The sequence below is a fragment of the Natrix helvetica genome (genome assembly GCF_964273705.1).
Source record: "Natrix helvetica genome assembly, chromosome: 1".
NCBI lineage: Eukaryota > Metazoa > Chordata > Lepidosauria > Squamata > Natricidae > Natrix > Natrix helvetica.
Window position 1 is genome coordinate 355,659,303 of NC_138548.1, and position 14,069 is coordinate 355,673,371.

The following is a 14,069-nucleotide window of genomic DNA, read 5'->3' on the forward strand; positions in this document are numbered from 1 at the left end:
TTTCCTCCTCCAAGAATGAAGCTTGGTGGTTGATGCTCTTGGATGCAGCCCTGGCCAGCAGGAGTGAAGCTCCTTCCCCTGGAGGGTCTGGCCTGATGCTGCTGCTGCCATGCCCTAAAATCCTGGGAGCCTCACAGTCAATAAAGTTTTGGCATGTAGAGAGGTTTTGATCTCCACTGGGAATCACCCCTAAGAAAGCTGATTGTGTAATTCTGTAAAACATTCATGAACGTTTAGGGCTGGGCACGTAGCTAATCTTCACAAGGTTAAGTAACATCACATTTCACTATTTCACTAGCCTCAGCTCCAAAGTCGGTTGCTAGAAGTTAAAACCCACTCGATAGCATTTAATCAGGGAAAACTTGTTGCAAACGCCTTAGGTAGAAACTGGACAAGGATGTTTTTTTTAATGCCTCCTATCTGGAGATGGTGCTTAAACAGGCAACACCTGTACCTAGAAAGCGGATAATACTGTGGTTGAGCTTAAAGGAGTTAAAACCATCGAGTACTGTGTTGCTAGAAAGGTTGGAAAGCGACTGGAAGAGTAGAAGAAAGAAAGCCAGTTCCCATTTGAAAAAAGAACCGTTGGGACAGCTGAACTTCCTGTTCCGGATGACTCGTAGGAGGAAGGAGGTGTGCAAGAGCGGCTTTTGTGCTCTTCCCATGGTCGAAGCAGCAGCTGGAAGGTGAGCGGAGGGCAGGTGGGAGGAGAGTCCTGGAAGCAGAGAAGCAACTGGGCTGAAGCATCTCAGCTGCTGCTGCTGCAGGTTCCTTCCCTCCCCGAATTTAAGCGCACTGGTGCTGCAGGCTGTGAAACTGGTGGCTGCAGTTTTCCTCCTGGTGGGAAGATTGGAAAAGTCTCTTCCAAGTGAAGGTGGGTTCTTTGGGAATGGCTTCCCTCCAGAGGTTGTGGGTGCTCCCATCACTGGAGGGTTTGGGACAGAGCTGGGAGGGACCTTGCAGGTCTTCTATACAGACGCCCTGATCAAGCAGGAGACCCAATATCATTTCAGACAAATGGCTGCCCTGTCTCTGAGTAAAAGCCACCAGGGATGGAGCCCCCACAACCTCTGAAGGGAAACCCTTCCACTGGTTCACTGTTCTCAGTGTCAGGAAATTTCTCCTTAGTTCGAAGTTGCTTCTCTCCTTGATTAGTTTCCATCCAGTTCCTTGTCCTGCCTTCAGGGGCTTTGGAGAATAGGTTGACACCCCTCCCTCTTTTGTGGCAACTCCTCAAGTATTGGAAGATGGCTATCATGTCTCCCCTAGTCCTTCCTTTCACTAGACTAGACATACCCAATTCCTGCAACCCCTTCTTTATATTTTAGCCTCCAGGCCCCTAATCCTCTTTGTTGCTCCTTTTCTGCCTTCTTTCCAGAGTCTCAACATCTTTTTTAATGATAGGGTGACCAAACTGTCTGCAATTTTCTAAGTGTGGTCTTACTCTTTATAAAGTGGTACTAGTACTTCACATGATCTTGATTCTATCTCTCTGTTAATGCAGCCTAGTATTGTATTGGCTTTTTTTTTTGGCCACTGCAATACACAGCTGGCCCATATCTAAATGATTGTCCACTAGGACTTCAAGGTTCCTCTCATAGTTATTACTTGGCCAAGTGCTACCTATTCTGTACCAGTACATTTGGTTTTTCTTGAATAAGTGTAAAACCGTTTTTCCCCCTTCATTGAATTTCATTTTGTTAGATAGGGCCAAATCTATCAAGATTCTCTATCTTGAGCTTATCTTCTGAGGTGTTGACTATTCCTGCCAACTTGGTGTCATTTCCAAATTTGATGTGTTCCCGTTGGACTCCCACATCAAAGGCATTTACAAAGATATTAAATAGTACTAAAGCAGAACCTTGGGGTACCCACTGCTTACTTCTCTCCACATAGATATAGTCCCATTAAGGAATACACTTTGAGTGCGGTTTGTCAGCCAGTTATGAATCCATCTGTGTGGAAGGATGTACCTATCCCACATTTTTCTAATTTACCAAGAAGTAGGTTATGGTCTACTTTGTCAACTGCCTTACTGAAATCCAATTATAGAATGTATTAGATTGGTCCTCTAATTTTGTCACTTTGTGTAAGAATGAAATAACATGTTGACTTCTGGTTATATATTTGCTTGCTTCTAGGTGTTTGCAGATCTTCTGCTTCATTATCTTTTGCAGGATCTTCCCAGGTAGTGATGTCAGGCTAATTGGCCTTCAGTTTTATGGATCCATTTTTCTCCCCTTTTTTGAAGATGGGAACTACATCCGGTCTTTTCCAATCCACCGGTAGTTCCTTGGTGCGTGAAGATCTTTGAAAGATATGGTTGAACAGTTCTTAGATCACGTCTGCTGGCTCCTTTAGAACTCCAGTCGCTCTCTGTGGACAGAGCTTGGAGGATTCCTCAGGGAAGGATCTCCCTCAGGCAGGGGTTGCTGGAACACCCGGAACCCCAATGGCTCCAGTTGACCACTTGGCAGTTGAGTGGAGCATCCTGAGGGAGGAAAGATTTTCCACCAAGGTAATACCGTGTTTCCCCGAAAATACGACAGGGTCTTATATTTTTTTGACCCACGAAATATGGCCTTGGGCTTATTAGAGGGGGAGGGCTTATTATTTTTCAGGTGCAGGAAGCAGCAAGCCCACCAGCCCCACCCTCTCCGTCCTACCATCTGCTTGCCTGAGGCCACAATGACCCAAGTTCTCCTTGCATCCTGGACTTTGCCTGCCCTGCTTGCTGGCCACGTAACAGCTGACTGTGCTGCTCTGGCCTCATTGGGGGGGTGCTCTTCCTGGCAGAACGAACACACACACACACACACCCTCCAAGGCAGCTACATCCCTTCACTAACTTGCTTTCCAGCTCCATTCTCCGTTTCATATGCAGGACAAGAAAAGTAGACTGTGTGCCTATGATAAAAAAAAATACCAGAAAATACCTTCCAAGTTCTCACAAAAAAAAAAAAATCTCGCAAAGTTGGAAGTAAACTAACAAACAACTTTTCTTGCCCTGCACATGGGAGTGGAGAATGGAGCAGGAAAGCAGGTTAGTGGAGGGATGTGGCTGCCTTGGGGTGTTAGGGATCTCTCTCTCACACACCCACACACCATCCTTTCCTTGGGAGCATTTGGAGGATGTGCGTCTGCGCTGAGATCCCAAGGAAAGAACGATTGCCAGGAAAAGGGGTGGGGAGATTTTACCTCTTATCCTATTCTGAGTCTGTGCTGAGCTTCAGAACAGGGTAAGAGGAAGGAAAATCTCCCCTCCCCATTTTCAAGCCGTTTGCAAAAATGCCTCATTCCGAGCCTTCAATCCTGCAATATGTTAAAGGCTCGAAATGGAACGTTTTTGCAAACCGTTTGAAAATATGGAGGGGGGTATTCCTGCCTTTCTCCCTGTTCACAAGAAGGTCACAAGATAAGAGACAAAATCTTCCCTCCCGCATGCCTTCAATCCTGCAATTCTGGATAATGTGAAGGCTTGGAATGTGGCGTTTTTCAAACCTCTTGAAAATGAGGGGTGGGGATTTCGTCTCTTACGTATCCTGTTCTGACCTTCAGAACAGGGGGAGAGGCAGGAATATCTCCCCATTTCCAAGCCGTTTGCAAAAACACCCCATTTAGAGCCATCAATGTGAATATGCAGGTGAGAAGCTCCTACCTCCTGTAGGCTTTAAAATCCATACTCTTGGGACATCGGAAGAAGCCCTGCGAGGAGACGCTGCTGCCGAAGTGCAGGAAATCTCCCCCCCCCCAACCTACAGATCGTCCTTTCAAAGAGGAGTTTCACCAGGATGAAGAGGTGGCTGAAGGCGGCGTTTGTGTCACCTTCATCCTGGTGAAACTCCTCTTTGAAAGGACGATTTGCAGGTTGCGGGGGAGATTTCCTGAACTTCAGCAGCAGTATCTCCTCGCATGGCTTCTTCCGATGTCCCAGGTGTATTGATTTCCATGCCTTCTTTTCCTGTTCCCTTGGACGGAATTGCGAGCTGTGACTGTCACCGTTAGGCAAGGAGGGAGTGAGGTATTTGGGTTGTGTTGCTTGGGCTCTGGCTTCTTTTGCTGCAAAAGCGACTGGCGTTTGCTGTAGGCAGAGGCCTGAGCGGCACCCGCGAATCAGCTGTTCTCCATAGTGAGGGGGGAGGAGTATCCAGGATGGGTTGACCTTATCCTCCAGCTGATTGGACTGAGTCAGATAAGCTCTTGGGACACGCCCTTTGCCCACCAGGCTCTCTCCATTATTTGACTCAGTCCCCAACTGGATGGATTGCCATCCTGGATCTCCAAGAGCAACTTTAAGAAGAAAAGAAGAAGAAATCAGCAAGCAGCCGCAATTGAGCTGGAAAGCTCCTAAAGCGGCAGGAAATATTTGCCAAAAGCCCCCTTAGGGGGGCGGCAAGCTGCCCAGGCGTCTGAGTGAGACAAGGATCACTCAGGGATCGACTCTGCCGGGCAAGCCACCAAACAGGGCACAAGCCTTCCATAGGCAAGCCCTGCTGCGCTGAATCCAGAGGAAAAGGAGCACGATCGGCTGGAAGCACAGCACAGGATCCCACCCAGAAGGTGAGCCCACCGCTGGAAACTCTGTGAGGTGCCGGAGCGCTCTGCTGCTTCCCACCGGGTTGAGCAGCGAACCACGGCTTCTCCAACGCCGCGGAGCACCCGCGCCTGCATCCACGTGGCTTACCTCACCGGAGGGAGCCACGAGCAGAGCCTAGCTCCCCCAGCACCAGAGAGAGGCAGAGGGGAGCGAGAAAACCGCGTGGGAGGCGCGCGGCAGCTCCTAGAAGCACAAGCCGCAGGCAGAGGAAAAGCGCGCCCTTTCTACTGCTGGCGGGCACTATTTTGAAGCCGGCTGGGACCACGTGTTCCAAGATGGCGGCGCCCTGCAGCCAGGAAGAAGCCGGCAGGAGTCCAGCACCTGCAGCAATGGACAGCAGCCCTGCCAGAAGCCCTGAGGAACAGCAAGAGGTAATCACCACCGCTAAGGCTGCCCAAGGAGGGGGGGGGGGGGGGAGAGGAAAGGCTAAGGAGAAGAGAAAGCACCTTCCCCCCCGGGCAGAGCTGGAAGAGGGTGGTCACAAGCCTGCCAAAGCCTCCAAGTATGAGACTAGAAGGCACAAGAGGCTGGAGGAGATCTATAAGAAGGCAAGTGGGCACCAATCCACCCCAAGCCTGGGACAGAAGGGGAAAGTCCCTGGAGCCCCCCCCTCAAGAGGAGCCACAGGGGAGGAACCCCCATTGCAAGCTAGGATCCCAATTGACACCTCAGGCCTTTGGGGACCCTCTCAGGGGTGGCAGTCCCCTCCCCTACAGCCTCTCTGGGCCCAGCCCTGCCCATGGGAATCCCACTGCTGGCTTCCCCCCCTGCAAAGAAGGGTCAGTCCAGAACGACGCCTTACCCCAGACGGTCCTACTCCAGGGGACAGGACTTTGGGACTTCCTTCCGGGGTCAGGACTCTTTCAGGGGTTCTGAGGCGGGGTACTCAGGGGCCAGGCAGTACCAGGGGTTTGCTGCCAGACAAAGGTACCCAGATAGGCCGCAGAAAGGCAAACAGCAGAAGCAGCCCTTTCGAGGGGGCGGAGGAAGCAGCGGGGGGTGCTCCTTCCGCAAACACTGAGGCTAGACCAGACCCAGACCTCTGATAGGTGGGTGCAACACACCATCAGACATGGGCTGGCCCTGGAGTTCCTTTCCAGCCCCCCTGGGTTCTTCCGAATCTGCCCGGTGTCCAATAATCCGGCCAGGAGGTTACTGATGCAGGAGGCATACAGCACCTGCTGGATATCCGAGCCATCCAGCCAGTCCCCCTAGAACAGCAAGGTCAGGGGTATTACTCAATCCTTTTTGTCATCCCCAAGGCTTCAGGGGGATGGAGGGCGATTCTGGACCTGAAGCGGCTAAACCGCTTCATCCGCTACAGGAGGTTCAAAATGCATTCCCTCCACTCCCTCCACTCCATCCTGGAGGGAATCAGGCAGGGGGACCTCCTCACTTCCATAGACCTTACAGAGGCCTACCTCCACATTCCAATCCTGCGAGATCACAGGAGGTACCTCAGGTTCTGTTACCTAGGGCAGCATTTCCAATACCGGGCCTTGCCCTTCGGGTTGTCATCTGCCCCCCGGGTGTTTACCAAGGTAATGGCTGCCTTGGCAGCCCACCTGAGACAGGTTCCGGTCAGAATCCAATGTTACCTGGATGACCAGCTAATACAGTCATCCTCCATTGAGGGGGCCCTAGGGGACCTAGATACAACCATGGCGGCACTAAGGGAGCATGGGTTCTCCATAAACCTGGCCAAGAGTCATCTTCACCCCTCCACTAGATTAATCCACCTAGGGGCTCTGATTGATTCAGAGGAAGGCAAGGTTTTTCTGTCCACAGAAAGACAGAACTCCCTGAGACGACTAGCCATACAGGTGGTCTCAAGAGGTAGGATGTCTCTAGCCACCCTGTCCAAGCTGCTAGGCACCATGGTCTCGGCCATTGGCATTGTCCCTTGGGCGCGCCTCCACACCAGAGACCTACAATGGTTCCTTTTGCCTTTCCAACGAAGGCGCAGGAGCTGTTCCCAGACCAAGGCAGAAGTCTCCCGCTCACTGATCTGGTGGACGTCCCCCGCGATTACAAAGGGCGAGGTCTTCAGCACACCAGACCGGGTGACGGTGACCACGGATGCCAGCCTGTTTGGGGGGAGCACCTGCAGGAGCAGATAGCGCAGGGACAGTGGAGCCAGGCGGAGCTGAAGCACAGCATCAATTGGCTGGAGCTCAGAGCAGTCCACCTTGCCCTGATGCATTTCCACCGCTCTGTCAAGGGCAGGCACATTCTAGTCCTCACGGACAACATCGCCACAAAGGCTCATGTGAACAGACAGGGGGGGACCAAATCAGGAGCCCTGATGCAAGAGGCCAAGAGGTTGGGGCGATGGGCAGAGAGAAATGTGCTATCCCTAACGGCAGAGCATATAGCGGGGGTGGACAACACCAGAGCCGACTGGCTCAGCAGGGCAGAAGTAGATCACTCAAAGTGGAGACTTCACCCAGACATCTTCAGGGAGGTGATGAACCGGTTCGGTCACCTGGAGGTCGACTTATTCGCCACGCACCTCAACACCCAACTACCGAGGTTTTACTCCAGGTACCGAACCCACGGAGCGGAAGGGGCGGACGCCCTCCGCTGCCCGTGGCCCAAGGGGCTTCTATATGCATATCCGCCCTTAGCACTGATTCCCAGAGTAATTCAGAAAATTCTTCGGGAGGGGGCGGTTGTGGTACTGATTGCCCCTTACTGGCCCAGGAGGCCATGGTTTGCAGACCTCCAATCACTCTTGGTGGGCAGAGCATGGAGAATCCCCCAGGAGAGAATATCTCTCAGTCAGGACTCCCTGGAACCCCCGGAACCACAATGGCTCCACTTGACCGCGTGGCGGTTGAGCGGAGCATCCTGAGAGAGGGAAACTTCGCCCCCAGGGTGATAGAGACTATCCAGGCCGCCCGAAGACTGTCCACGTTGCGCATATATGGTGCAACGTGGCGGGCCTTTGCCATGTGGTGTAGCTCCCGCGGGCAGGACCCAGTGAGAGCCACGGTTCCCATAGTGCTGGAATTTCTCCAGGCAGGCCTGGACAGGGGGCTGGCCCCCAACACTATTAGGAGACAAGTCTCGGTCATCTCCTCAGTGCTGCTGTGCGGCAGAACTCAGTCACTCACCCAGCAACCATTGGTCAGGCAGTTCCTGAAGGGAGCATCCAACCTCAAGCCACCTCCCGTACATAGGTACCCCTCCTGGGACCTATACAAGGTGTTGGAGGCCCTGATGGAGGAGCCGTTTGAGCCATTGCGAACGGTGTCCCTAAAATTCTTAATCCTTAAGGTGGCGTTCCTGGTGGCCATCACGTCCGCTAGACGGATATCAGAACTGCAGGCCCTGTCCGTCAGGTAAGACCTCTGCATCTTTCATCAGGACAGAGTGGTGTTGCGGTTGGACCCCTCCTTCATACCCAAGGTATGTTCGTGCTTCCACAGGGCACAGGAGCTGGTTCTGCCTAATTTCTGCCCGGACCCTTTCCATCCTCTGGAAAGGAAATGGCACACATTAGACGTGAGAAGGGCTCTGAGGATCTACCTCAGAAGAACCCGGCAGCATAGAACGTCTGAGGCCCTGTTCGTCTCATTCCAACCGGGGTCTCTGGGCAGGAAGGTGACCGCCACCACCATAGGCAGGTGGCTGAGAACCTGCATAGCTACAGCCTACCAGTCTCAGGGCATTCAGCCACCAAGCCCCATCACAGCACACTCCACAAGAAGTGCGGCCACCACTGCGGCCTGGGCTACCCAGGCATCATGGACAGAGATATGTAGGGCAGCACCTTTGCCTCGACAGAGACTTCGTTTGGGTGCAGGGTCTTACAGATGGTGTATAGGGCAGGGGACACACCCCACCAGGCTTAGCTGGCCAGTGCCCTCAGTATGTGACCCTCCCTAGGGACGCGCTAGCTTTGGTACGCACCATCCTGGATACTCCTCCCCCCTCACTATGGAGAAAGGGCGTTGGTACTTACCTGATACGCCTCTTCTCATAGTGGGGGGAGGAGTATCCAGACCCCCCCCCCCTGATATTAAAGGTTGTGGGGGAAATGACATTGCCATAGGTCTATACTACAGGCCACCCAACCAAGCAGAGGAAGTAGATGAACTTTTTGCTACTCAGCTAACTAAGGTATGTAGGAAGCACACCACAATAGCAATGGGAGATTTTAACTACCCTGACATCAACTGGGAAACAAACTCTGCACCAATTGGAAGATCCAACAGGTTCCTAACAAACCTAGCAGACAACTTTGTTTTCAAAAAAGTAGAGAAAGGAACAAGGGGATCAGCCATATTGGACTTAATTCTCACTAACAGAGAGGAAATGATAGAAGGTGTTGAAGCCATAGGAACCCTGGGGGCAAGTGACCATGCAATATTGGAATTCAACATTATGCAAACACAATTAGTAGAACAAAGTAAAACTAGAGTCTTGGACTTTAAGAAAGCTAATTTCAATAAACGTAGAGCTTGGGAAAAATTCCATGGATGAGAATCCCCAAGGGGAAAACAACTCAAGACGTTTGGGAAATTTTGAAAAATGAGATTACAAAAGCCCAGTCTAGCACAATACCAATGAAGAAGAAAAATAACAGCTCCCAAAAGAAACCAGCATGGCTGCATAAAGAACTATCTGACAAACTGAAAGACAAAAAAGGTAAGTATAACAAGTGGAAGGAGGGGGACATAACTAAGGCAGAATATCAGCAAATAGCCCGAGCCTGTAAAGATGAAGTGAGGAAACCTAAGGTTCACAATGAAGAAAGGCTTGCCACAAAAGTAAAAATTTACAAAAAAAAGCTTCTTCCAACATGTTAAAAACAAGAAAGAAGTTAAGGAAACAATTGGTCCATTGCTAGGAGAAAGTGGCAAGAAGGTGACAAGCAACAGGGAGAAAGCAGAACTACTTAACTCATGTTTTGCATCTGTCTTTACACAAAGGGATAAAACAGTCCAACCTATCAAAAGCAGCACCACAAAAATCAGATTAGGAACACAAATTGAAATAGGGAAGAAAATGGTAAGTGAGCACCTGTCTACCCTAGATGAGTTCAAATCACCAGGACCAGATGGATTACACCCCAGGGTTCTGAAGGAACTAGCATTATATCTTTCAGAGATCCTGGAACACCGGGGAACTACCAGAGGACTGGAAAAGAACTGATGTGATTCCCATCTTCAAAAAAGGGAAAAAATAGATCCAGGAAACTACAGACCTATCAGCCTGACCCCAATACCAGGAAAGATTCTGGAAAAAATAATCAAGCAACGAATTTGCGAACACCTAGAAGCAAACAAAGTAATAGCCAAAAGTCAACATGGATTTGTCAAAAACAGATCATGCCAGACTAATCTTATTACATTCTTTGATAATGTGACAAAATTAGTGGACCAGATGAATGCCGTTGATATAGTTTACTTGGACTTCAGTAAGGCTTTTGATAAGGTAGACTATAACCTACTACTAGATAAAGTAGAAGAATGTGGGTTAGACAGCATCACCACCAGATGGATACGTAACTGGCTGACCAACTGCACTCAATGGGTAGTCCTCAATGGAACTGCATCTACATGGAGGGAAGTATGCAGTGGAGTACCCCAAGGCTCTGTTTTAGGCCCAGTACTCTTCAACATCTTCATCAATGATTTGGATGAGGGAATAAATGGGGAACTCATCAAATTTGCAGATGACACCAAGCTGGCAGGAATAGCCAACACTCCAGAAGATAGGCTTAAGATACAGAAGGATCTTAACAAACTTGAACATTGGGCACTATCTAATAAAATGAAATTCAATGGTGAAAAGAGTAAGGTTCTGCATTTAGGCAACAAAAATGGAATGCACAGGTACAGTATAGGTGGTACCTTGCTCAGTAGTAATAACTGTGAAAGGGATCTTGGAGTCCTAGTGGACAACCATTTAAATATGAGCCAGCAATGTGCAGCAGCTGCCAAAAAAGCCAATGCAGTCCTAGGCTGCATCAACAGAGGGATAGAATCAAGATCACGTGAAGTGTTGATGCCGCTTTATAATGCCTTGGTGAGGCCACACTTGGAATACTGCATTCAGTTCTGGTCGCCACGATGTAAAAAAGATGTGGAGACTCTAGAAAGAGTGCAGAATAGAGCAACAAAGATGATTAGGGGACTGGAGACTAAAACATATGAGGAACGGTTGCAGGAACTGGGTATGTCTAGTTTAATAGAAAGAAGGACTAGGGGAGACATGATAGCAGTGTTCCAATATCTCAGGGGTTGCCACAAAGAAGAGGGAGTCTATTTTCCAAGGCACCTGAGGGTAGAACAAGAAGCAATGGGTGGAAACTAATCAAGGAAAGAAGCAACTTAGAAATGAGGAGAAATTTCCTGACAGTTAGAACAATTAATCAGTGGAACAGCTTGCCTCCAGAAGTTGTGAATGCCCCAACACTGGAAGTCTTTAAGAAGATGTTGGATAGCCATTTGCCTGAAACGGTATAGGGTTTCCTGCCTAGGCAGGGGGTTGGACTAGAAGGCCTCCAAGGTCCCTTCCAACTCTACTATTGTATTGTATTGTATGGTTATGTAACGTGTTTGTTGAATGTTGCACTGGTATGTTAAGTTATTCAATAAAAGGTTTGAAACCATACTAAGAGTCTGGAGCGGATGGTATAACGAGTCGGATAGAGTTCTTCGCCAAATAATGGAGAGAGCCTGGTGGGCAAGGAGCGTGTCCCAAGAGATTGTCTGACTCAGTCCAATCAGCTGGAGGATAAGGTCAACCCATCCTGGATACTCCTCCCCCCACTATGAGAAGAGGCGTATCAGGTAAGTACCAACGCCCTTTTTGTGAACGGAGCGGCCCAACTGATCCAATTAAGGGGCCAAGAAGCCCTGAGGTGACTGGGGAAGGGAAGGGCTGCCCCAGTTCTGGCTAAACCCAGCCCTTCACTAGGGCTTATTTTAGGGGAAGGGTTTATATTTTGCCCACCCTGAAAATCTGGCATGGCCTTAGTTTTAGGACATGTCCTATTTTCAGAGAAACACGGTAGAAACTATTCAGGCCGCCCGGAGAGTGCATTTACGGCACAACATGGCAGGCCTTTTCCACATGGTGTAGTTCCTGGGGGCAGGACCCAATGAGAGCCACTGTACCCTTAGTGCTGGAATTTCTCCAGGCAGGCCTGGACAGGAGATTAGCTCCTAAAACGATTAGGAGACAAGTCTCGGCTATTTCCTCAGTGCTTCGGTGCGGTAGAGCCCAGACATTCACTCAACAACCTTTGGTAAAGCAGTTTCTGAAGGGGGCGTCCAAACTCAAACCACCCACGGTACACAGGTACCCTTCCTGGGACTTGCACAAGATGCTGGACGCTTTGATGGGGACTCCATTTGAGTCATTGCGAACAGTGTCTCTAAAAATTTTAACTCTTAAGGAGGTATTTCTAGTAGCCATCACATCTGCCAGACAGATATCAGAGCTGCAGGCCCTGTCCGCTAAGGAGGACCTCTGCATCTTTCGCCAGGACAGAGTGGTGTTGCGGTTGGATCCCTCCTTCATACCTAAGGTGTGTTCATGTTTCCACAGGTCACAGGAGCTGATTTTGCCCAATTTCTGTCCGGACCCTTCTCGCCCACTAGAGAGGAAGTGGCACACCCTAGATGTAAGGAGGGCTCTGAGGATTTACCTCAGAAGAACCCGGCCAAATAGGAAGTCCGAGGCCCTGTTTGTCTCTTTCCAACCGGGGTCTCTGGGCAAGAAGGTGACCTCCACCACCATAGGCAGGTGTTTGAGGACCTGCATTGTTACGGCCTATCAGTCCTGGGACATACAGTCACCGAGCCCCATCACAGTGCACTCCACATGAAGTGCGGCCACCACAGCAGCCTGGGCGATGCAGGCCTCATTGACAGAGATATGTAAGGCAGCCACGTGGTCTTCCCCCTCACCCTTTGTGAGGAACTACAAATTGGACACCTTTGCTTCAGCGGAGGCTTCGTTTGGTCGCAGGGTACTACAAGCGGTTCATGGGGCAGGGGACACACCTCAGCAGGCTTAGTTTGGCCAGGGGCCTTCAGCATGTTACCCTCCCTAGGGACGTGTTAGCTTTGGTACGTTCCATCCTGGATACTCCTCCCCCTCACTGTGGAGAAAGGGTGTTGGTACTTACCTGATACGCCTCTTCTCATAGTGGGATAGAAGTAGCCAGACCCTCCCTGTCATGATAATGCAACATATGCTATGATGGTTGTTGTACTAATATGTTCAAGTTACAACTCAGTAAAAAGTTTGAAACCTTAACAAGGTCTGGAAGGTCTGGAGTGGATGGCACAACGAGTCGGGTAGAGTTCTTCGCCGATAACTGGGCGGAGCCTGGTGGACCAGGGGCATATACCAAGAGCTCTTCTGAGTCCAATCAACAAGAGGATAGGGTCAACCCATCCTGGCTACTACTCCTCCACTATGAGAAGAGGAGTATTAGGTAAGTACCAACACCCTTTTTCTGCCCTTATTTGTAGCTGAGGACTTCCATGAGCAAAAGTGTTGTATATTTATTTCTTTTTTCACCTCATCTCTAACCATTTTATAAACAATTAAAGTTACTTTTTTTTTGAATCTTACAGATGAACAGGATGGCAATAAGAGCACTCTGGACAACTATAAATAACAATCAGTTTTGAAAAGGGAAGAAAATCAAGCCAGAAATCAAAATATTTTCCATTTCCTGCAGAAAACCATACAAATCTGCTCCTCCTCCAGCAGCTGTTTGACAAAAGAGAGAAAATTAAGAAAGAATAAGCAGATTATGCAGAACTCAAGGATAAATTAAATGAGAGGGGAAGGGAGATTATTTATAATTCAGCAAAAGAGGGAAATATCTGGAAGTCTGTTGGGAGGAAAAGATGAATAGAAAAGCCACGTAGAAGAGACAGTAATGCAGACCTCTCCCCGTGAGGAAGAAGATGGCTTGAATGAAAGCACCCTTAAAATAAGGCATTTTCCATATTTTTACCTCCTCAAGAATATCAGTGGATCCAGAGGAATCATAAAGGAGAAAAACTCATTCAATGTCCAGAAGGAGAAGCTTCAATAGTAATTGCCACCTGGTAACACATCAGAGGATTCACTCCATGGAGAAACCTTATAAGTGTAGAGATTGTGGGAAAAGTTTCATTAGAAATTCCCGCCTCTTGAGACATAAGACCACGCACACAGGACAGAAACACTTTGAATGTCCTGACCGTGGGAAAAGATTTAGTGATAATTCCAGCCTAGTGATACACCGGAAGACTCACACAGGAGAGAAACCCTTTGAATGTCCTATCTGTGGGAAAAGCTTTAGTTATAATTCTAATCTGGTGAGACACAAGAGGACTCACATAGGAGAGAAACCCTTTGAATGTCTTGATTGTGGGAAAAGTTTCAGTGAGAATTCCAGCCTGGTGAAACATAAGAGGACTCACACAGGAGACAAACCCTTTGAATGTCCTATTTG